General features: G+C 38.1%; 1 protein-coding gene across 5 annotated transcripts in view; it reads left to right on the top strand.

Annotated features, from left to right (window-relative positions):
- Nucleotides 1-4,352: 4,352 nt before the first annotated feature.
- The window catches only part of LOC121314110 (MAGUK p55 subfamily member 7-like), a 147,647-nt gene continuing 126,218 nt past the window's right edge, over nucleotides 4,353-25,781 (top strand). For 2 of the 5 annotated variants that reach the window (XM_041247021.1, XM_041247022.1), the window contains exon 1: nucleotides 4,354-4,570. The gene's annotated coding sequence lies outside the window, so the exon portion shown is untranslated. Of the gene's footprint in view, nucleotides 4,571-25,781 lie in introns of all 5 variants that reach the window. The other 3 variants (XM_041247023.1, XM_041247024.1, XM_041247025.1) reach the window with 2 other exon arrangements.

Consider the following 25,781-nt stretch of genomic DNA (forward strand, 5'->3'; position numbering starts at 1 on the left):
ATCTGCAGATTGCGGATGCAATTGTGCTGCAGGCCAAGATCAACGACAGCACGTCACTCGCCCAGTTGTGTTAGCGCTGTTGCAACAAAGCTAGCCTCCCTGCCAATAGTTCTGTTAATAGCAACTTCCTGCTAATTCTCCCGATTTTTCCGGCCTATATGTTGGTGATTCAGAGGCTCCCCATAACAGTGATGAGGAAGCATGAGTCATGCCAAAATGAAAATACGTTCAGTGATGACAGGTGGGTAGAGAGAGTGGAGGGTCCTTTCAAGTGGGCTAGCACACCAATCAGAAGCAGTGGACAGGGGAGCTGGTCAGAGACTGAAGGCTGCAGCAAGGAAGTGTGGCTGGCTCAAATCAAAGGGCTGAGGCCTGCGTGACATAGAAGCAGAAGCAGCAGAAACAACAACAAGTCAGCAAAGCCAGGAGCTCCACGGCAAGAGCCACACCGACAGCGAGGGGCTCATCAGCCTCGAGGATTGTGGGATGCCACAAAGAGCTTAAATCATTGGGCCCTCTTCAAACAGCAAGATCCAATGGCACAACGGGACCATGCTACTGCTTATGGAGCCAGATCAGCGTATAAACCAGAATAATTAATGGAAATTCAACAGACTGGCCTTGTGAACCAAAAAATGTATTTGTTAGATCTAAGCCAAAAAATGTCTTGCCTGTCCAGGGCACAAGCTTTGAAAATCATGCACTGTTCCATTGATCATGGAAAAGGCAATTCGTTTATTTAAAATGGATACCTATTAACACAATTATGTATAATTAAAACACTGCATATGAAATAAAATGGCTTGTTGGCAGCAGTAAACGCAACGGTTTACCAGCCTTAATAATGTTGAATCTTTTGGCTCAGGGGCTGGGTGTGCCACCTACTAAACTGTCAATGTGCAGATTGAAATGATGATCTGGAATAAACTATACTTGGAATGTGAAGATCGAGTTTGTTAGTCTGTGGAAATATTTAAGAACAGTGCCTAAATATTTATTGATGACAGACGTATTTCTAAATTGGTCAATTGAATATCTTTAGACTTATTTAGATAGCGAAGCAGCTCTTGTCATTTCATTTAAATCTGCGCTTTGATTTTTATATTTTTGGAGATTGGCTGTGGTGCTCTATAAAGTTTTATCCGACTGTACAAGACTAATCTAAAATTACAATTATTATTTGAATTTGATGGGGGCTGCAGTTGTGGCAGAGTGCAGCCGGTACTATTGCACAAGTTTATAGGTTTTATGTAATTTATCCAAATAGACACAAGGGGGAGCTAGTTCTGTTTAAATATGTCTGTAAAAGAAAGGCACACTTATGATTCTGTACATGTTGCATAGAACCATGAAAAGTACCAGCAGTGAAACAGGACTATACTATCTAGAAGTTTTCACACAAGATCAGGATACTCAAGGAAGGATTCCAGAAGAGTCATTGCAGAGTCATCCCTGTGCCATTTTAACCTACTTGTTTACCATGTATCTAAACATGACCTTTAACTTTGTCTAAATGACCTAACAGTGGCAGCTTCAAAATCCTGTGCTTCACCAGTAACAGCAACACAACATGTTATCATTCATGGTGGAATGGAGTTCCACTTCATACAAACCACAATAAATATAGCTATGTTATTAGTTTATTTTAATCAAGAGGGTAAAATGAATTGGATTAAAGAATTGCATGCAGGGGGTTTTAAATGCATCTTGCTCATAGCACTAATTCAATCAGTATCACACTTTTTTTCAAGCTCCATTAGTAGTTGAAATGTATGTTTTTTTTGTTTTGTTTTTCTGTATATAAGTTTTGAATGGCTCATTCTTCTGCTATGCCTGAAACATAACACATTACACACTGAAAGGCCTCAGCACATGTCTGTGCATGTTAAAATGAATTGATTTGCCTTTTGAAATAATGTGTGTGATTACCCTCAACTACATCATTGTGAACTTGGAAAACGTGTTTCTCTACCGCAGGAGATGGGAATGAGGATATATATCACACTTTGCGCACTAGAAAACCACTAATCCAATTGTTATAACACTTGGTATTAACATTATTTAGCACAAGATACTGTGAGCATTCAATTCTGGGGATACAGGGGGGTGTCTGGCTTTCTGTACATTTGTTATTATTATATTTTTTTACTGTACCATCCTGCTGGTTGCAAGTCTAAGAAACTCAGTCTTTATTAGTAGCTTCCTACACAACCTAATCAAATAGCAGCCTTTTAATAAAACTAATAGAATGCCAGAAGTTAAATGTTTAAATTTTTGTGATTAAAACTGAAGTAAAGTGTGTGCATGACCACTTAATATAGCCTCCCTTCATTTGTTCTCCAGGCTCTTGCTTTTAAACAGCACAGGTCAGTTAATTAGACGTAAATAATTAGTTAGATTGGCTTTCCTTTTTAATCGCTCACATATTCAGTGCAATTACTGAACTTAAACACACACACATACACACACACAAACAAGCATGAAATTCTAAACAATATATAGACATACACAGCTGTGCAAAAGTCTTAGACGTGTTGTATTTTTCACCTCTGATGCATTATGAGCATCAGCAATTTACTCAAAGCCTCCAGTGGTGTTTTCTACTATTATAACAACCTTGACTTGCATAAAGAAGGAAAAACACTGAGTGAAATAGCTCGCATCACTCGATTTTCAAGGTGTGGTATCCGAAGCATAATCAACAAGTACAGAGAAACATCCTCTGTAATTAGCAAACCCAGGACTAGAAGACCCAAAAAGCTAGAAAGAAGACAAGTGTTGAATTGTCAGCAGAACTGGTTGAAGGTACAGGTGTACATATTTTAGCCTTTTAGTCTTGTTCCCCTTTTTCTTAACAGAGGTATTCTTACTGCAGCACATCCTTTAAGCCCTGATTTCAAGAGTGACCTTCGTACTGTTGATTTGACCAATGAAATAAAGATGATATATATAGTTCAGTTCATTTTTTAACATTCATGTGTAATATGGCCAAAAGTTTTTCATCAACCTTTAGAATTAACTACGGGTAATTTTTCTTCATAAAGTTGAATGAAGCCTGTTGAATAATGTTAACATTTTGAATTACATACCGCTTTGTAGTTTTCCATACACATTTCAAAATCTAACACGAAATGCTGTACTACTCTTATGGCTTCTGGTAGACTTTTGTGATATAATGTTGTAGTTTCTTTGATTACATGATGTTAAATAAAAGATCTAAATTATGTTCATATAGTTTTTTTTTTTAATTGTCCCAATCCTAAAATTGTAAGTGTTGCAAAACTTGTGACCATATCTATACATAACAGCAGACCCACTTTGCTACATAATCACACACAAATTTTACAGATAATAGCTTATGTTTCCAATCAGTGTGAATCAGCCTTTTTGTTTTTTCTGCAATAGTTAGTAAGCATGTAAGCAAGGATCTAAACAGAAACAAGACCAGATAATGATGCAGAGGAGTTAACAGTGAAATATTAATCAAATATTAATGGAATATAGTATCCCTTTAAATGTATGCTTTGCACTTAATCACTTCCTGCGCTGTAGGGCAGTCTCACTGTGACTGACACGAGAGGGAATTAAAAGTTTACATTTTTACACGTATAAACCTACAAGTATTGTGCGTGAAAATGTAACCCCATATAGAGTAGAACAAATACACTTTCAACACAACCACAAAGGCCCGACGATAACGTTTCTAACAAGAGGTAAGGACATGCATTTTAAACCTTTGTTTAGTACACCTTTAACACGCAACATTTTTTAAAAAGCTGCAGTTCCTCGAGCAGTTTCAGTTGAAGCGTCGCAACACTGCCCCCTAGAGATTGCAATGTGGTTTGTTCATGTTGGCGAGCTATTGGGAAGTGAGAGTCCATGAATGCACCTGTTAAGGTTTGTCTGATATCTTTATATTGTATTTTTTTTTTATTACAATCAGTGCCCATAGACATATATTATTAACGATGTACTTGAATAAAAAAATCACCTTATAAGTAACTAATTGGACTGCATCAGAAATTGTCATTTATTTGAGCATATATGTAGATGTCCTATCTAACTGCTATATTAAGTTGTACAGTCAAAAAAGATCCATAATGGATACGTATAATAAAGACCACCCGAATATTCTATAATTAAAAAAACAAACAAAAAAAAAACAAATACACCACAAAAACAGTGGCATCCCTGAAATATAAATATATCTTAAAAATTACATTAATCTATCTTTAAATTTAAGTTTCTAACAACCAACAATAATTGATAGAAATCCCAGTTTTATGAGCAACAGAGCTGCCGTCCAGGTGGAGAATTATCCAATCAGGGGGCGGACTTAGGCCCAAGCTTCCGCTAGCTGGTTCCAGTGACTGATTGAGGGACTAATAATGGGCGTCTCAGTTTAGGTCGTGTCGGAAAACAAGGATGCGGTTGCTGTTTAGTTAGGGGAAAAAACACTCGGGAAGGGGAAGGTCTCTTGGAAAAGAAAAGAAAAAAAGACCTTAGATCGAGTTTTTCTGCAGGCTTCCAAAACGGGGAGTAGACCAGCAGAAGACAGGAACGCACGCAGGTATGATTTCTGTAGCCAATTGTGTACTAATGCGTGTGTCTGTTGAGAGTAGTGACTGTGTGACTGCTTCGCTTCGGCTGTGTTTGTTTTAGGAGCATTTACGATATACTCGATGTGTAGACTTGTAAGCTGTATTGAAACATACTTACTATCAACAATACCTTATTACCAAACAAGTAGTTATTTTAACTTTTAGCATTCTCCTTTCTTGTGGTGAACTGTCATTGTTCTTACGCAGAGCTCGGTATGTTGTAGGAATCCCCTTTGTATCGTAAGGATACTTGTTTTGTAGGGTTTTCATTAACACGGTCTCGCTGCTGAAAGTACAACATGCATGTCTTGTCAATTTTCACCCTGCAATTTTGTAAGTTTATGAGAGAGTCCCTGTTTTTTGTGTGCGTTTCGCAGTTTTTGTGGAGGTCCTGAAAGGTAGAACAATTTAGAAATTAATCAATCAGCCATCTGTGGTAAACATGCTTAGGAACTATGTATTTATATATTTTGTATTCATTTATTTTTATTTATTTTTAGCACATTTCAATTTCATGGGGTAAGGTTGCTGGTCGCTGGTTGACGCCTCTGTGTATACATAAATACATTACGCTAGTGGTATTTTTAGAATAAACTGTTCAGAAAACCCTTTAAATGGTGAACTCTTTTTGAAGGCTGCCTAACCCAGGCAGGTTTACTGTACGGTTAAATACACACAGCGCAGAATTTGTTGCTGGAAGAGGAGTGCTGTTCTGAAAGGATGTATCTGTCTTAATATTTATCCTAAAACTTAGCTGGATTCGTCATTTTACAATTTTTTGTTTCAAAGCTGGTCGTTACATTTGTCAATGGAGAGGGGATGGGAAAGAGAAACAAACTCTTGTGTGTGTTGTGGCGCAGTGAATGTTTTGTATGCTACAGTAATAGTGGACAGAAATAATAACATTAAAACACTTGTGTATAATTATAAAGGAATATGGTATAAATAGCAGGGGGTTCTGGGGGTCTATAAACAGTAAGAATTAGCAGTATTCATTAAATATGTCGATTTCAACAGCCACCAATATTTTCCTGCAGTTAATGGCTTTTATCTACATACCTGAGCATGTATAAATGGCATATCCAAAAAGGAAGCAGTACATACAGTAACCTTGTTTTACTGTTGTCGATGGCGTCAGTGAGGTTTGTACTACAGTCATTTTTAGGAATGTCTTCACTCTTGCTACTGTACTGGGGGCACTTATTGCATGATTGAAGGACTGTGTATTTCCTCTTAAGTATTTCTAATGTGCTGTACAGACAGGGGGAGTGTGGGATTGCTCAGATGATATGTTGAGGATGGCAAGCAGGGGTTGACCCCTGACGTGAGGAGGATCATGTACTTTAATTGCTCCAGGATGAGGATAAGATACAAAGTTGTTACAGATTGTTTAATGAGCACCATGTAGCTGGCTGGGGATTAGGAGGAAGAGGCTTTGGCTCGCCCTGTCCTACTTATGTTGCATTAACCTGCCAGTCCCAGTGGGCATTGTGTTCCGTGCTAGTGCGTGTCACGAGCTCAAGATTCCAATGATATGTCTAAAGTACCGCAGACCCAGACTGCAGTGCCTCATCACTGTGAGCCCATGTCGTGTACAGGGTAGGAAATAATAAAAATAGGCCAAAGTCATAGGATGCACTTTTGAAAAACATGTTTAATATAAAATGAAAATAAAGATATACAAATTTAAAAATTACATTTAAAATCAATGTTTTTAGAGAATTTTAAATGGCTTCCAAACCAGCACTGTTTTTCTATTTTTCATATTAAATTGGGAGCACATGGACGTACTTCAGAGGATCCAACAAAAATGAGTTAATGGTCATTTCATATTAGAGTTTAATTTGTCATATTACATTAGAATCATTTAAATTCCATAAAAATGACAAAAAGCATGGTTTATGTATGTAGATTTATTTTGGTGCAAAAAAAACTGCATAATTCGGCATTGAATTCCAATATGTATCACAATACATATCACTGTATTGTCTTAAGTATTGCAATATATTGCAATACAGATCCTCAGTCCCAATACCCACCCCTGTTAGACATGCAGTTCCCTTTTCTAGTTTAACCATTCAAATTAAGGGGCCGCTTTTCATGCTTGTTCTTGCACACAGAGTATTTTAATATCACTAATGCAGTAGGTTTGCTTTGATTTTCAATATCACTGTTTTTATGGCTGGTCTGTGTTTCAGCAGTTGGACCAAAACACCTTAATGTGCAGCTTTACTAATTCTAAATGTTTCCTCTACAGCAGTGTGGTACAGTGCTGCACTCGCTTGTGGCTCATTCAGTCCATTCTGACTTTGCCTTGTCTTGGTTCAAGTAAACAATTATAGACCTTGTTGGAAAGAGACTGGACTGTTGAAATAAATATTTGGAAGTACTGCAGAATGAATATGAAGAGCCCAATTGAGTACCAACGCACTATAGAAGGGGTGGGCAGAGTTGGCCATATCATGCCAGTTCCTTGTTCAAACCTATAATGTTTAATTTGAACCACCTAGGACCTGCATAGTTCTACCAAATGAATGTGTTGTACCAACTGTATCCTTTCAGTACCCCTTCCAAGGTAATCATAGTTGCTTATAATTACTGTAAATTCTGTGTTTGATAATAAACTGTGACATGATATTGAACAGATACCGCTGCATAAAGGACTCTTTAGTTGAATGTGTATTCAAATTGCCAGCCCCCCTTTGCAGTCGCACTGTTTGCTTGTAAATGATGCTGATTTGTTAATGCAGTGTAAGGATATACTGTATGAAGACTTTAAACACTAAAGTGTCTGGTAATGGTTTAAAACCTCATTAGTATTATGATTTGTTTTACTTATTGCTGTATATTGTGCTACTAAAGTATCCAGCATTAGGACTACACACCTTAAGAATAAAACCATCACTATCCCCAGATAATGCTTTGGAACACTGCTATCATCTTTTAAGAGTATGGTACTCTACCAAAAAACAAAAAAAACAAAGAACATCTGTGGTAAAGATAACTTATGCTTTTTGGTATTTTTTGCCGTGTTCATCTTTCAAATGTACGTTTTATTTGTTTGAATGCAATCCCAGGGTATTTAACAGAAGCCTTAATCTTCGGCTTTGGCAGCTTGGCTTGTTTTAATCAGATGGTGAAGAATGCTTTTTCCAGGGTTTTGGTCATGTGCTGTATCTGACAGAACCACATCATGCATCGTTTAGCTTTCAGTGTGTTCATGTGTGAAGGAAAACAGAACCTTGTGTTTAGAGTTTAGAATGTACAACAGCTGAATGGCAATTTGTAACCCACACTTTTAAAAAGACCTGCTAGACACCATTATTAATGGTTTTGATATCCTTTACTTCTCCCATCTTTCTTCCTTTTAAAATAAAGTAACAATTTAGTTTGATTGCTTTGTCTTTGGAATAAACTGCTTGCTGCTTTGGAACCAACGCTGCTTGTAAAACACATCTGATGTGGGTGTTGTGGGTTCTTTATGCAGTGCAGTGTTCTTTTCATAGCTTGGACCTTAGCGCACATATACAGTTAGATATGCACCAACACATATATGAATGTCATTCCTCTTTCGTGATGAATTTATATATTAAAATATGATTCCTTGGTGACTGGTAAATCATTGCTTGCTTGCTCACTCACTCCTTGAAGTCTTTTTGTGTCTTTCCACATCAAACGGACCATGGGTGCTCACCACACAGTCACAATTTGTATCCATTATTATTATTATTATTATTATTATTATTATTATTATTATTATTATTATTTATTTGGCAGATGCCTTTATCCAAGGCGACTTGCAGGATTACAACGTAAAGCCAATTTAAATACAGTATAGTTTACAGTGAGTGCAAATTATATTACTATAAGTACAGTATCAATTGAGATGCAACAAGTTAAGAGTAGAATACTTAAAATATGTGCATTATGCTAAGTTTGGTAGTTTTACGTGATCCATATTCTTGCAAGACAGACGAGTTGAATTGACAACAGAACTGGCATAAGACACAGTCCAAAGCCCCTTTGACCATTGTTCCTTTGTCCAATTTCTGTGTTCTTGAGCATATTTAGCCTTTTAGTCTTGGCCCCCTTTCTTAACAGAGGTATTCTTACTGCAGCACATCCTTTAAGTCCTGATTTCAAGAGTGACCTTCGTACTGTTGATTTGATGGACAACGACACCTGTGCCTTCTGCCACTTCTGTTGTCAGTTCAATGCTTGTCGTCTTTCTATTCCTTAAGGATATTATGTTCAAGTATAGCTCATCCTTGTTAGACAGCTTTTTGGGTGTTCCAGTCCTGGTTTGTCAATTACAGATTGTGTTTCTCTGTACTTGTTGATTATGCTTCAGATACCACACCTTGAAAATTGGGTGATGTAAGCTATTTCACTCAATGTTTTTCCTTTTTTATGCAAGTCAAGGTTGTTATAATAGTAGAAAACACTAGTGGAGGGTGCGAGTAAATTGTTGATGCTCAACAAAACAAAAGCGTGAACAACTTTTGGATTTCTTATGAGGAAAAAGTAAAGGGCAAAACTGGTAAATGTATTAGTATTACTCAAGAAACTGATTTAACTGTGCCACCTAAGTTAGTAGCATTTGGTAGTAAACATTTATTAGTATATGTATTTGGACTCTTTAGTATTTAGTTTAATTAAACGTAACGTAAAGGCTAACTGTTTATATTGTACTGTTATTGATTTTAGGACAGCTTTTGCCCTTTTTTGTGCCACTACATCCCTGTACATGAAGTCAGTTGATTTGTAAGGGGGGAAAGTATCTCTATAGAAACAAGGTGGTGAGATGTATAGTTCAGTAACAATTAAATTGATGTTTAACTGTATAAATCACATACATTGGTGATCAGTCACCATTGTCCATCAAACGTATTTACTGTACAGTTGGTACCTGCATTCATGTACAGAAACCTCTAACCTTTTTAAAGACTATTACTGCTATTGATTCAGCCAGTGTCCATTGTCTGTGTGAATCCAATTGGTTAATAGATTTTCTCCAAATAAATTATAATGAATGAAGTAGTATGTAAATAACCAGCGCAGTTTATAACAACCACAATCTCAGTTGGAAGGTAGGTATAGTAGAGAGGTTGGAAATGGCCACTGCACTTGTATGCTTTAGTGCAGAAGTTGTGTAGGGTTATTAAAGGTTGCTGATAGTCTGTTTTTTATTAGGCCTTTTTAATTCATCATTTATTTTCCTTCTACTTTGTAAACAGTACTGCATAATATCTACTGCCCATTTTCTGTTTTTTGGTATCTACTGGAGTACAATGTCTGAAGAGCTTTCTCATATCCTGTTTAAAGAATAATAAATCTGTTCTTTTGTAATACTTGGAAGTGGTAAGAATTTTGACAGATTCCTCTCTCATTAGCAATATTGTCTCATGTATCTTTTGATTCTTGGCTTGTCTTCCATTTTTTTAATTGGTATAAAGGAGATTGCAAAAGACCCAAGTAAGGGTGATGAATAACAATGTCACTAGCGCTTATGAAGTAAGAAAATTGATTTTAACGTTACAGTACTTCATACCAATCCTGGACCGAACCATTATTTTTTTTTTGTTTAACTTATTTGATAAAAAATGATACAAAGTTTTATTTCAGACTTTTGTGTTCAAAGAGATGGAATGGCAGTTCTCTGCTGGAAGTTTTAAATGTTTTTCATGACGGAGTTTGTCAGATGAAAAACAGATTCTGATACAGTAGCTGCAAATGAATCCATCTGCTGTTGTGACTTTTTCTTTCTGTTGCTGTACTACAGTGAGCACAGGTTTCCCAGGAGACTGCTTGGGAGGGTTCTTGGTTGTCATGCAGTTGTATATTATAGCTGTTATTTCCAGGGGCTGCTTTTCTGTTCCAGTTTTTTTTTTTTTTTTTTTTTTTTAACAGTGAATATTATTAAACTAAGAAGGACCAAGGCGATGGCTCTGTTCCCTTTTGAGTGTGTGCCTGACAAGCACAGAGTGTTAGGTACGCTCAATTGCCTTTGCCCTAGAAAGTATTGAGTGATCTCGATGCTCCTGGCCAGCGCGTGTGGATTATGAACAGATAGTTTTTTTTTTTTGTTTTTTTTTTTTTTTTTTTGCAAATTGGTCTATTAGGGATTTGACAGAAACATTTGTTATGTATTTAGAGGTGAAAGTGATCATATACAGTATAATTTAAAAACAAGTGTACCGGAAAGATAGCCGGCAAAGCACATTAATCCATAAATAAAAAGCAGTACGCTGTGTAATATGGTAGAGAGTTTCTTTCATAATATGGTTAAATATTATACAGCAGTTAAAACATAATGTGAGTATATTCCTGCTTCTTTTTGTGGGTTTCGTGTAAGACGTCTGTAATTTCAAGATGCACACCAAAGCAATCTGTTACATTTTCTTTAATCAGCAGAAGATTTTTTTCTTAGACTTAAGTCCTCCTCTATCTTAGTATTTAGTTCCTATCTCCTTGCTGGTTTGCTTTTCTTTCCCTCCTACTGAACTACATGTTTTCTTTTTTCTCACTCTGGCGCATGAATTCAAAGTGTTTGAATTCAGTTGCATTAATGATACTGCAGCTTCACTTGGAGTGACATAAAGCTTTCACAAATGCCAACAGCACTTATCTGGATTAAATATGTGCAGTGCAGGTAATAATGATTTTTAAAAAGAGAACACTAATATTATACAGTAATATAGAATCCATTACTTAGGGTTTCATTAAAAAAGACAAAAACACGTAACCACTAATTGTACACCACAGCTTAGTTTGTCTCATGGCAAATACTGTACTGGTGGCCAAACTGAAGTGCAACAATAAGAACAAATGAACTATATAATTAGTCAAGGGTCTGGATATTCTCTCATTTTTATTAAGCAGGTCTGTCACATGTTAAAAGTGTTGCATTAAGGCCTGTCTGCCTTACTTCCTTTTCCCTCCATTTTTTTCTTTGAGAATTTGAATGAATTTAAATATGTTTTTATAGGAAAATTGCCTTTGTGTCTCCTGATCTGGGTGTAAAGTAAACTCCACAGCAGTCACAAAGCTTGGTGCTCTGTGTAATTCACCTAGAGGGGGTTTAGACCAAGAGTCAGATACCTGAGCAATGGAGGCAGTCATTTATTTAAAGGACTGGGGTCCAGGGTTAGATTCTAGCAAGGTGCTCTCTAATGCATGATCTGGTGGCAGTTGTTTGGGCAAAGGCAAAGACAAAACTTCTCTGCTGGGCTACAGAAATATATACTGTGTATGAATGTATATGCTAGCACACATAATTGACCACTGTTAAAAAAATAATACCCTGCAGATTTGACATTTTAGAGGCATCACAGTTGCTAATTTTCTGTAATACGGTAGCTTACCTGTATGAAGCAGCGTGTGTGGCTAACCTACTTTGACTACAGCATATTTATTGGTGACACTTACCAAGAGCCTACTAGGTGGGAGTTGGAAGGTCAGAGGAGTACTGTAGCAGCGAATCAGGAGTGTATATTGGTTGTTAAGAGGCGGGACAATGCTGTTGTGGCAGTTAAATCCAAGAGTGTGACACAGTTGTTTTTCTGCACCAAAAATTACCTCAGAATATCAGTTTGATTTCTGTAAAAACTGCAATATATCCTCCTCTTTATTTTTTTTCTCACTGTAACTTGTTTGTAATTTCTCTGCAAGAGAAACCGAAATTAAATCTTCTCATAGATAGTAAGCACATTGTTTTTATTTGTAAGGGAATTTACAGGTGAACTAAAAACAAAACAAGTGTCACCTAGAAGAACTTCAGAAGGACTGCTGTTCTGTACGTAGTTTATCTTGCATTTTATTTCAGAACTGTACTACTATTACATAAAATGTGCTTGCTATGTGTGTGTGCATTAGTTTGTAATTTATGTGCTAGATTGAGGCTAGATTTTTTATTTTATTTTTTTTTTAGTAGGGGGAGAAAAAAATACCTTAATGTTTCTTTATTGATAGCGGCATTTATTCGAGGGCGGCCTCTATTATAAAGCTGATATATGACTGTGGGGTCAATAGGAGGGCGTCTTTAGTACGAGGGCGGCGCCAAATTGAAGTAATACGATATATATGCTCAAAGAGCCAGCTGCCCAACGTTTCGATATGTTGTACATATATAAAATCACACACAGTGCCTTGCAAAAGACCATCTCACAGCTTTCACATTTTGTTGCTTTAAAGCTTGCAGTCATGACACTTTGAAGTAGGAATTAAGATGTGTTATATACACAACCTACTCTACACATTCAAAGCAAAAACAAAAAGAAAGAAGTAAATGGATGATTAATATGAAATAAAAATGGAAAAGCCATGATTGCATAAGTATTCAAACCTTTTGCTGTGGCAAACCTAAATTTAATTCAGGTGCACAAAATGACCTTAACAAGCCACACAATTAATAGAATGGCCTCTGTCTGTTCAATATTAGTGGTTCTCATGATTTCAGAATAAAAACATCTGTCTCTGTGAGATTCTTTGGTCAGGTAGTGAATTTCAAGCAAAGACTCAACCATGAAGACTAAGGAGCTTTCAAAGCAAGTCAGGGATAAAATCATTGAAAAGCACAGATCAGGAGAAGGGTACAAAAATATTGAAGTCTCTGAATATCCCTGTGAGCACAGTCTACGCAATCATCAAGAAATGGAAGGTGCATTGTACCACCTAGACACTGCCTAGGTCAGACCGCCCCTCCAAACTGAGCAGCCGAGCAAGGAGGAAATTGGTGAAGGATGCCACTGTGAGGCCAACGACAACTGTGAAAGAGCTACAGAGTTCAACGGCTGAGATGAGAGAAAATGTGCATCAGTCAACAATATCCAGAACACTTCACAAAAGCATCCTGTATGGCAGAGTGGCAAGAAGGAAGCCATTACTAAAAATAAGCCGTCTCAAAGCCTGCATGCAGTTTGCAACAAAGCATCTGAGTGATCCTGCAAAAATGTGGCAAAAGGTGTTGTGGTCAGATGATAACAAAGTGGAACTGTTTGGTCTAAATACCAAACGTTACATTTGGCACAGACCCAACACAGCATATCTCCCAGTCAATACCATCCCTACAGTCAAGCGTGGTGGTGGCAGCATCTTGCTATGGGATGCGTCTCCTCAGCAGGGACTGGAAAGCCTGTTAGGATTGAAGGGAAAAAGGGTGGAACAAAGTACAGGCAAATACTAGAGGAAAACCTGTTTCAGTCTGCTAAAAACCGGGGTGAAAATTCACCTTTCAGCAGGACAATGATCCATAGCACAAGGCCACAGCTACACTGGAGTGGCTAAAGAATAAGAACGTGAATGTCCTTGAGTGGCACAGTCAAAGTCCTAAATTGAAATCTATTGAGAATCTGTGGAAAGACTTAAACTGCTGTCCATAAGTGATCCCCAAGCAGCTTGAGAGAGCTTGAGAAAATCTGCCAAGAAGAATGGGCACAAATTGCACCAAGCCAGTGTAAAGTTGGTAGAGACTTACCCAAAAAGACTTGCGGCTGTAATTTCTGCCAAAGGTGCTTCCACCAAATATTGAGTTGACAGGTCTGAATACTTATGCAATCAACATAGTTCAGTTTTTTCTCTTTAGATTTTGCTGACATTTATTGTAACTCATCTTACCCTTAGAAGTCTTCAGTTTGAGCATTCACGTTTTGAATAAATTATTAAGTTTAAAAAAATGTGTATGCATCATGTAATTTCACAAAATGGGACATCATAGGAAGGGTCTGAATACTTTTGCAAGGCACTATATATATGTCTGTCTGGAAAGACTGTTGCTGAATTGGATTGGCGCTAATAAGTGCCATTGTTTCAGCTTGCAAATGGTCTTCGCTCTTTCTGCTGTCACTCTCTCAGCACGCTCTCCAAAACAGCACACAGGCTGCACCTTACAGAGTCCAGCAGGCGGGAAAGAGCGGACCTTGTTGGAACCAGGCTTCTGCAGCTACACAGGCACACAGAGCGTGAACAACACAAATCCCGCCATCCCAACAGTTCAATGCAGCACCAGAAAGTCCCAATTAAGGATTGATGAATAGTTCTAGTACAGTATCTTAATCTGTCTGAAGCTCATCTTTGTGAATTGTAATACTGAGAGGATGCAGTCCGGTATGTGATGCCTTTTAAACACAAATAAAATTTCAGAAGGTGAAGAAAGAATTGCTGTTAACTGAAAAACAGACAGAAATACTGTAGATACAGTATCATTCATATTATCTCTGTCTTAAACAAACCTCTCACTGAAAACTGTCATAGCAACTTGAAAATTAAGCGTTTAAAATGATTAAGCTCAGAGGAACACTGATGCTGAATTTGACTGTCCGCCGTCTTTCCATCAAACTTGTGCATGTGAAACGGTTTAGTGGCGTTCCAGTCAAGGTAATGGAGCAAAAGGGTTTTTACTAAGTCACATATTAACTCATTGTTCATTATTTCCAATTTGGTATGGTCCTCTTGTTTCTGTTTGCAGAAATCAAGGGCTTGGGAGAGGGGAATTCATTTTTGCATGCTTTTTCAAATTGCTTGCCTTGGAACCGGCCCTTCGTAATGTGATTAACAATCCGAAGCTGTCCGACTTCATGTTGACCCACAGCGGTTGACCATGGGGTGTTACACAGTGCTTTGTGTAACGCTGCAAGAGGAACACTGGCCTTTCTGTGTGATCTTATCCAGTATATTTGATCATTCCTCTTGGAAACAAGCCAGGTCTGATGGTGCTGTCAGATTCAGCACTGCACAGAGCATGTATTCTAGTATGGCTTGTTTTTTTTCCTCCCCTTTTCCCTTTGATCAAAACTTCTGTCGTTAATAGAAAGAAATGTTGGAACACTTGGAAGACTTCTTTGTTTTGAAAGAATTCTGACCCATTCTTGCAGTTCAGGTGGGAAGGTCAGCTGCCTTTTTTTATTAGTTGGTGGGAAATGTTGGCCACCAGACAATGCAGAGGGAAATGAAGCTGGACGGTACCTTTTTTAATTCGCATGGTAATAGTCTCAGAATTGCAGTACAAAGACAGGCGGGAGAACTGGGTGACCAATTCTCAAAGTTTTGGCTTGATTTAAGTTTAGTTGGAAGTCACTGCTGATTAGACTGCCAGTAACATTGGATTGTTCTCATGTTGTTCTGGGTCATCTTTGTTTAATTTTATTAGAATAGAAGGTTTTTGTGAAGTCACCCTTTCCTTAAACTGTTCTGTTCTTATGTTAATCAGCTGAGTAGCCCCATCTGCCAGATTTCAGACCAATATGTGCTCATCTGTGGACTGAACTAGAACTTGTACCTCGCACAGCAGCCTGAGAAAAACAGAGACTGACAATGAGCTTCCATCACTTCAGTCAAGTAACAGGAAGGGGAGAAATTCCCCAACGATTATTGTGCGTCCACCTCACTACAGTATATAATACACAGATATGACCTACAGATTCATTGTAATAATGACATAGAATTTGCTTTGGCTGAAGGATGAGTCTCTTCTAAAGTTAAGTTTCTTTGAAAAATAATTGACGGTGCGAATAGTCATTGGAGCAGTAAATGATTGTCGAGGCTTGTGTGTATTTATGAAATCTTCTACTGGGACTACAATAGACAGCAATTTAGAAAAAGTTGTAGTGAGCCAGGGTCTCTGCTCTTAGATGCAGCAGTTTACAGAGTTAACTTTGCCGTAATTTCAGGCAGCCTGGTATCTAGCTGTAGCTCAGACAGAAATGGCCATGGTAACTAGCTTCTCCTCTGTACTATTCATGGGCATGCAGTAGTGTAGTGTAATGCAGCTTCTTAAACGAGGAGCAATTGTAAAGCTCAGGGTTCTCCCCAGGCCTTTTTAGCCGGGCGTGCCGTCTGACGAAGTGGCTGTCACCTCCCGGGTGAGAAAACCTGATCCGCCAGTCTTGCAGATGCTACTGTGCCTTTAACAATAAGGATTGACTGCGCTTCTAGCAGACTAGATCAGTTGTGCATTGCTGGGTGAAAAAAATGTCTTGGAACAACGTGAAAGCTGTGTTAACGTCTTGACACAACATTTAACCAATCGGAGAGTTGAAGGGGCGGGTTTTCTGTATTAAGCACTTCGAGAGGCTAAAACGTTAAAATGACTGCTAAAAAAATAACCAATTGTTTTCAAAACAAAAATAGTGAGTATGAATGCAGGGGGTCGAAATAAGCCGGCGATCGGTGCAATCAATTTCCTGATACTATATTTGCGCTGGCTGCTTTTACGAAAATTTTTTAGTATTTTCGGGTATTATCATTGTCCATTTTTTGTCATATTATTGTGCTGTAAGGTACAAATACAAATGCTTAAGTGCAGCGATGCTGGATTATTACACTGCGGTTTCATGCAACAGTTATGATGCTGACCAGACTTGTGTGAGCACTGTTGTGTTAAAATGAAGCGTTAACGAAGAGTTGCATTAAAAAAAAATGTTGCACGGCGAAAAACTAAAATAGTCGTGCATTAACAAAATGCCCTGAAAACGTAAAGAAAAAATTTAAATGACGCAGTTATCTCAGTAATTAAGCTTAAAACGAAGTGAAAAGGTTACCGGTCCAATAACTCCAATAAACCTGGGTTATCTTTCCTCGGTCAAATCGTAGAGTGCCTACATAAGCATGGTAATTTACCAGAATAAAAAAACAGTAATGAAAAAGAAAATGGAGAACATAAAAAAGCACAACCAGAAATAGTCAACGAAAGAATATACATTATCTAAATTATTTTGTCGTTATATATTTAAGGTAAGGCAAGTTTATTTTTCTGTTTAAAGTGCTTCCGGCTATAATGTTCTGCCGCCCGGCTGTACGGAATTCCTGGGGAGAACCCTGAAGCTGAATGTCAAAATATTTGAAATCACTATATTTTAAGGCATTATTTTACAGTAAAACATCCATATTCAAACTTTTTGAGCCCTTGTCTACAGTGTTGTACATGATTTAAACCCCTTAACAGCTTTAAGGATACGAGAAAGTATCCTTGAAACCAAGCACACATCGCCTAAGAACTAGAACAAATTAATTACTGTATAGTCTCATGGGGAACCAGTCATAATTAACAGTGTTAACATTCATTTGCTGTTGGCTTTGCTATGTATGTGTGTCACAAAGATGGCTGCAGTGGGTGACGTCAGACCAGAAACGGGAACCAACACAAAATAAACAGAGAGGAGGAATTTTGGTGAAGCTGAGCTGTGCTCAGCATTTAATAATTGAACAGACAGAAAATAAAAGGTTGTAAAGACAAACAAAACACAGGACATGGCACTGGCAGCCAAAACAGAGACAAACAAAAAGGACTACACAGACAAAAACGGTGAGCTGCTATAATGATATCTGTTATTACCTCAGTCTCCAATCCCATTCTCCACTCACCTGAACACACAACCCAGAGTGAGTGAAAACATAATGCTTTTATGCAGCTATACTGAGACTCAATTGCTAATCAATCATTCAATTGGTGTCTCTGTACTACTACGTGTGAATTAATAAAGTGCCATTCTCCGTGCTCACATATTATATTTTGCCTGCACATGAAGTGCTGTGCAATCCTCATGCCTAAATATAAATATACATTTTAAACACTCGTATTACACAGACCCTATTTATATCCTGTGTACCAATGACTATACACCAACATTAACACACAACACGTAACATACAACACAGAAATACACATGGGCGCGGGGCAACATTGCCACAGTATGGATACTGGATATTTGACTTGACCACCTAAAATAAAATAATAAAAAAAAAAACCCAATATTGAGCCTGTGTTGGACAGCACTCATTTCTATATGATTAACTGTAGAAGCCACATGGATTGTACCCAACGTCCTCCTGTTGTATCCGCACAGCAGCATTATGTGCAGTGTTGATAGCGGGCTTTCGTCATGTGTTTGAGGACATTGTCTCTCATCGGCAGTGTGGGAATGACCTATCATTTAAAAAAAAGGGGGGGGAATAGGAAACGTCTCAAACTATTATAAATGTATTTTTAGATATCATCCACTCCCAGAATGACGGTTAGTAAGCTTGACAGAGTGGCCTTTGCTTTATGGATTAAACGTCATTGTTGTTAAAGCTCAACATCCTTTACCAGCACCTGGACTGGACCGAAGCAACAGCCTGGACTCTCCCAGCACTGCAGCCTGGAGGCTCCAGCGTGACATGTTTTTGGATGGCATAGCTTGTCTAAAAAGACACCGGTAGAACTGTTCAAATAGTCTGTTAAGTGTCTGGGAATTGTACTATAGAATACTGCTGGGCTACTGGATTTCATTTCACAGTGAATGCCAGTTAAACCTGAATAGAAATCTGTGAAATTGTCTGTTTCTCTTGAGCCTTCTCTCCCACACTGCTAAAGAGGAGGGTGCAGAGAAGAGTTTTATGTGGTCACAGGCATGCCATGCAGCTGCTGAACTGTTGCATTGTACAACATCAATACCATATTAATTAGAATGCGGTCGTGTATTTGTATATTTTACAAGGCACACCATGGGGAATGGGAGTGTTGCCTCCTCCTTGTTTTTTTTATGTGCATTGCTTGGAAATTTCAATGTTGCCGTATGTCTTACTATATGAAGATAGATAACTACTGATGTAAGGAGTTACAGTATCTATTTCTGTCATTGCAAGGCGTTTTTAATGAGCTCAGCTTTCATCGTGTATTAAAAATAGGCAGTCTACTTTTGTGTGTCTTGTTTTAGTCCCTAGACTGTAAACCCCACGCACACAGGACGATGAAACACTTGATGTACAAAAAAAAAAAAAAAAAAAAAAAAAAAAAGGTAATTACTTGACTATGTCTGTCTTCAATTGGTTCAGAAATAGAAGTGATTTATCATGTTTAATGTTACTGTTTTTGGGTACCTGTGTATTGCTCCCCTGGTAAAGGCACAGCAGCCTGGTGTCATACTGGTGGAATAGAGTTCTCCTTTAATGCACGATCGTGTTCCCTACTGGCCCAGTGAGCTTGGTGAGCGAGTCACTGGTTTGCAGCCAGCCTCCGCTCTGCTATGCTGGCAGGGGCACAGGCAAGGCTGGAAAATTACCCACATCAGCTGTTGAGCTCCCTGAGAGAGACGATGGGGCATTGTAAATTAGCCAGGTGCAGAGTATAAAAAGAGAGCAGCTAGTCTCTTCTGGGTCTCTGCTGTGTGGAGAGTCCCGACTGTGTGTCGAATGAAGAAAAAGTTCTGTGTTCTTTTCAAAACAAAACGTGTTTTATTGTAAACCTGTGCAGTTTTGGTTGTTTGAACAGGTAAACAGCTTAGCTGTCCTGTTTTATAGTTAGGGTGTTCCTGACAGTGTTCTTCCTTTTCATTTAATTATTTTGTGTGTAAATAAAAACGCAACCGTGCGTTTATACCCAGCTCTGTGTGTGACAGTTAGATTTTGTGCTGAAAAGAACTCTGAGACGCTCACCTCCGTTACTATATATTTTACCTCGGAGCCAGCTGCCCAATGTTTCAATATATTCTACATATCTTTCTCAAGGGAGCATATATATATATATATATATATATGTATATATATGTGTGATGTATATATAATGTGTGTGTGTGGTGTGTATATATAATATATATATATATTATATATATATATATATATATAATCTCTTAAAAGCCTCTTTTTAATGAAGTATCAGAAGCCTCAGTCACACACACAGATAGTAATACATGGGGGGAGAGAATGAAAGAGGCCTTTGTAGAATGCGTATCAGTTACTGGGGGAATTTCTAGGTTGGCACATGCTTGTTCATTCATTTTTGTTTTAGATTGTATGGTTTTATCTTACTTTCGTCAAACGCTTCAAGTATTCATGGGAGATAACAGGAATTCCTGACATAGCTGGGGAGGGGAGGGTTTTAACCAGCATGATACAGTTGAAAAGGAAGATATTACGTGTTTTAAAAATGCATTTTCAATCATTTAATCTTTCTGCAGTCTGGTTCTCTGTATTTGCGGGACCATGAATCTGTCATCATATATTTATTAGTAAACTCTGCAAGGTTATTTATAGTTCACACAAAAGTACAATAATATATGGTTTGTTACTGTATTTGACAGTAACAAGTAAAGTTGAAGTGCTAATGTAAACAGATGCAACAAAAAGCAATGGAGGGTACCTGGAATTGAATTGATTCTCCTCCTCGCTAGACGGTCACCATTCCCTGTCCTTATGTCTTACTGAAGGTTTTTGCCATACGTTCTGTCGTGGATTAAGGTAATGTAATGTGCTTTATGATTTTACTCATGGCTCTAATTTTGTATTTGCAGCTATGGCTAGAGATAAATGTTAGCAGCATGCTTGTCTTTACTGGAATGCAGTACTGTACCACTGTCCTTGGCAGTAGTTGTGCATCCCTGTACAGCATGGATTTGCAGAGCTGCATGCTAATATCGCATCAACCATTTCTGAATCTGACAACATCCTTCACTTTGACCTGTGACCTAAGATGGCTACAGTACCATATTTGGGTCATATAACCTTTTTCTTCTTCTGGATGATAGACGTACAGTAGCACTTTGATGTGGGTTATATATACTGTACTCAGTACACAGGTGTGCTCTGACTAGCGCTTCATGATCTGTTATATACTGTACTCGGTACACAGGTGTGATCTGGCTAGCGCTTCATGATCTGTTATATACTGTATTCAGTACACCAGTGTGCTCTGTGGCTAGCGCTTCGTGATCTGTGTTATATACTGTAATCGGTACACTGGTGTGCTCTGGCTAGCGCTTCATGATCTGTTATATACTGTATTCAGTACACCAGTGTGCTCTGACTGTAGCACTTCGTGGTCTGGGTTATATACTGTAATTGGTACACTGGTGTGCTCTGACTGTAGCACCGTGGTCAGGGTTATATACTGTAATCGATACACTGGTGTGCTCTGACTGTAGAACTTTGTGGTCTGGGTTATATACTGTAATCGATACACTGTGCTCTGATTGTAGCGCTTTGTGATCTGGGTTATATACTGTACTCGGCACACAGGTGTTCCGTAACTAGCGCTTCGTGATCTGGGCTATACACTGTACTCAGTACACAGGTACACCAGTGTGCTCTGTGGCTAGCGCTTCGTGATCTGTGTTATATACTGTACTCGGTACGCAGATGTGCTCTGACCAGCGCTTTGTGATCTGAGTTATATACTGTATTCAGTCCACAGGTGTTCTCTGACTAGCGCTTTATGATCTGGGGTATACGCTGTACTCGCTACACAGGTACACAGGTGTGCTCTGAGTAGTGCTTCGCCATCTGTGTCATATACTGTACTCCGTACACAGGTGTGCTCTGAGTAGTGCTTCGCGATCTGGGTTATATACTGTACTCAGTCCACAGGTGTGCTCTGTGGCTAGCGCATCGTGATCTGTGTTATATACTGTATTCAGTACACAGGTGTGCTTTATGACTCTCTCCATCAAGTACAATCCTTCGTATCATACAAAAAAATTACCCTTTCATTGCAGTTATTTTACAAAGCTGCTTCTATGATATAGTGACTTTGTATTTGCAGGGTTATATAAACTGTTCTTGCTTAATCCAAGGAGGGGTGGTGTTTGTGATGGAATCATTTTACAAAAAGAAGCTAAATGGATACAAGTACTTGGAACTGAATCTCCATCAACTTTCATTGGTTCCATTTTTGTAATAGTATTGTTGCAAAAACAGCTTGTGTATATTTGTATTGTCGTGTTGACTTTTTCCCTTTTAACAAACAAATTAACTAATTGTAATAATAACTAATTAATTATAGAAACATGTAATTAACTGTGTTTGAATACACATCGAGAAACACAGCTAGCTACAGTGCGTGTGTGCTTGCACGTCTGCCGGTTCTTAAAGAATTTTAAATGAAGAAATAAAGTCATCATCTTTTAAAAGATTTTTCTTGTAACATGTAATATTTCTTTGACCAAAGCACCCAAAGTGAATTTTGTGAACTGAGATTCCAAGTGTTCTTTGAAGTTGAACAAGCCTGATGATAATCCAGTGTGTTGGTGACCATTAAAATGTTGTTCTTCATATTTCCAAACCGTTCAATTTATGATATCCTTCAGAAGATGATACTTTGTTTTTTGATCAGAAAAAATGGTATTCTTAGCTGCTGCCTAATTGACAAGTATGAATATTAAAAGAAGCTATGACCACTATGAATATTAAAAGAAGCTATGACCAGCCATAATTTACAGTGTTCTGATGGATTTTATTGTAGGAAGGGTCCTTGGTATTTATCGGTTTTCTAGGACAGTTGGTGTTAAACCCTTAAAAGCGCAGACCATTAAATCATAGGCTCTTTAGTTTAGTCCTTTAGTGATGGGGTAACTCAAAATTACTGTACTGGGAGCAGTAATGCTGTAACTGGATGTAGTGGCATTTTACCTAACGTACTAAAAGTGGTGAGCCGGGTTGCTTCGCAACCGTGTAGGGGGTCTCGGAGAAACTGCCGTGGAAATGTTGCCTTATACAATCGTTCAGGTTTCATCACTAGCCAGATATAAAAAATGTCCTACTCTCCTCCATCTAAAAGTCGACTGCCCTGCCAGAAATATAGACAAGAATACACTACAGAACAGCCTTTTATTAAAACAAGTAAAATCTCTGACTTGCATGCTTACTGTGAGTATTGACTGACTGACTTCTCTGTGAAACACAGAGGACGTTACGACTGCATCGTTCATGTAGGGACAAAAAACTATTTGCAAAATCTATTGGAAATCATAAATCTATGCGTGAATTTGTGGCGAGTACAGGCAAAGATAATGCAATGATAAAGGCAGAGGCACTTTTTGCAAACTTTGTTGTTAAGCACAATCTTCCAGTTGCTTTCAGATCATGTCGCTCCACTTTGCAAAGCAGCATTTCTGGACTCAAACATCGCCAGCAAGTGCAGATCAGGCTGCAGAAAAACCACTGCCATAACCGAAACCCTTTCAAATGACACGTCAAAGTCTTTAGCCTCAGAATTATCACTTTGTTATTTTTTTATTGAGCATGGACGGCAGCAGTGACACAACAACCAGTCAACTGTACCCAGTTGTAATAAGATATTATATTATGACGGGTGTCTTGTAAAATCGTCATTCAGTTACCATTGCGACCAGCAGTACAAGAGGTTAAGAGTACTGGAGAGAACATTATTTAATTTACTCAACAGAAATTTGGAGAAATTTATCATCCCATGGCAACGATGTGTGAGCTTATAATGCCTCATTGCCTCTGTTATAGTTGGAGTTCACTAAGGTGCGATTGTGCGCAAGGACAATGAAAATGTATATGTACAGGGATGTCCTTGGTATACCTTGCAGCCCAGTATGCAGCTGCAAAACTACCACTGTCAGCGGAAGATCCGTTGATTTGACTTGTATTATTATTTCGACAAAAGCAGCAAAAAATAAACTACTAAAACAGTTACAGCAGCTCTGTGACATCAAAACCAGAGGAATCATCAAGAATGTAAATACAAGGTAGGCTACCCTTTTTATTAAATAGAATCCGTCATTCTTGATAATACTAACATAGCAATCAATTATTTTCATTATTGATTCAACAAAAAACTAACATTGATGTTAGTTTGGCTGTGTGGCTGAATTTGTTGTGTTGCTTATGTAATTTATTAGTATATCCAGACTGTAGGGCGCATCCTGCACTCCACACAGAGCATCTTTACCTTTATGTGCCACATCATTTAAGTACATGAAACTTTGTGGCAGTCAGGAGGAGTGAAAAGAAAAAGCAACTACATGAAGCAGGAAAAAATGACACTGTTGCATAAATTACTTCACTTAATGTAATAGATACATGCATGTATTTTGTAGATAAATATGTCTGTACATCGAGTATACTGTAGTATTTTCCATATGTATGCAGTACAGTCTATCCTGATTGTGTGCACGCCTGTAAAGAGAGCTGTTGTGTTCTGGGTTTCGATGTGTTCGAGGAAAGTTAAGTCTTTGACTGCCTTAAGCCCAGTTGTTATGGTCGTGCTGACTGAAAATGCAATAAATAGCCGTTCATGTTTACGGTTACTGAATTGAAATATACTTCTTTTGGCTTAAAAAAATAAATAAAAAATGCCACCAATGTAGGTGCACAACAGAGATAAGGTAACGAGACAAGCTTGTTTATTTTTTGTGGAAAGTAACTAATATTTATCCCCATCAAAAATTGAACGTGTTGTATTGCCTCGTTACTAAGAAGCATAATATTATTACTGTAACGCTTTACTTAAGTAACAAATTGCCCTAACTCTGTTGGTCACTGGTTAAATTAAGGGTTCAAAGTCCAAGAAATCATGTGAAATCAAATTCCTTTTATCTGTTTAAATTTAGGCCCTGTCCACACTACATAACCAATCATGAGAACCATACTCTCAATTGTTTTAATTAATCCAGCTCAAAGCATCCACACTAAAGTACTTTTTCATGTTGAGGCTTAATGCGTACAAACATTATTCAGATAGTCCAGTTACAGTTCCTAGCAGCACAGTGGACTGTGGGACTTGATATGACATCATGCACTGGATTTAATATTTACAATCTGGCAAATATGGAGCCTGTGCCCACGGAAGACACAGCGCTTCTTAGCATGAACATTATGGCTTTGTTTCTTAAACACAAGGTACAATGTGTGCGTTTTGTTTTGAACTCTGAAGTTCTATACAAGCCTCAGAAGTTGTATGCGGTACAGCAGTACTGACAGTCCTTCTCAGCTCCTTCAGGCGCCTGTTCTGAGTACTGTATTTGTAATGTTCACGCACCAAAACATATCGGAAAGCATTTTGGGATACTGGAGGAGACACACACATTTTTATTTGGTATTACACGTCCACAATTCTGACAAACTGCACTTCCTGGTGTGATTTAATTTAGAACCGAACTCAACCCTGAGGTGATCTCGAGTCTGGTTTTCGAGTACGGTATTAAACGATGCGTAGTGTAGACGCAAACCGTATTCGGCACTTTTTAAGCCATTTTAAAGACAACTAATATGGTTTAAAGGCATAGTGTGGACAGGGCCTTTAGTGTGAGTTTCAAGTTGTGAAATGTAGTTCAATGAGTAGATGATTTAATACGAGTGTCTTTTACAAACACTGCAGGTCACAGTTAGACCCTGCAAGTGACATTTAGCCCAGATCTTGCAGTATATCCAGCCATGATCTGAATGTTACTATATGTAACAACA

The sequence above is a fragment of the Polyodon spathula genome, chromosome 4, assembly GCF_017654505.1.
Source record: "Polyodon spathula isolate WHYD16114869_AA chromosome 4, ASM1765450v1, whole genome shotgun sequence".
In the NCBI taxonomy this organism is placed as follows: domain Eukaryota; kingdom Metazoa; phylum Chordata; class Actinopteri; order Acipenseriformes; family Polyodontidae; genus Polyodon; species Polyodon spathula.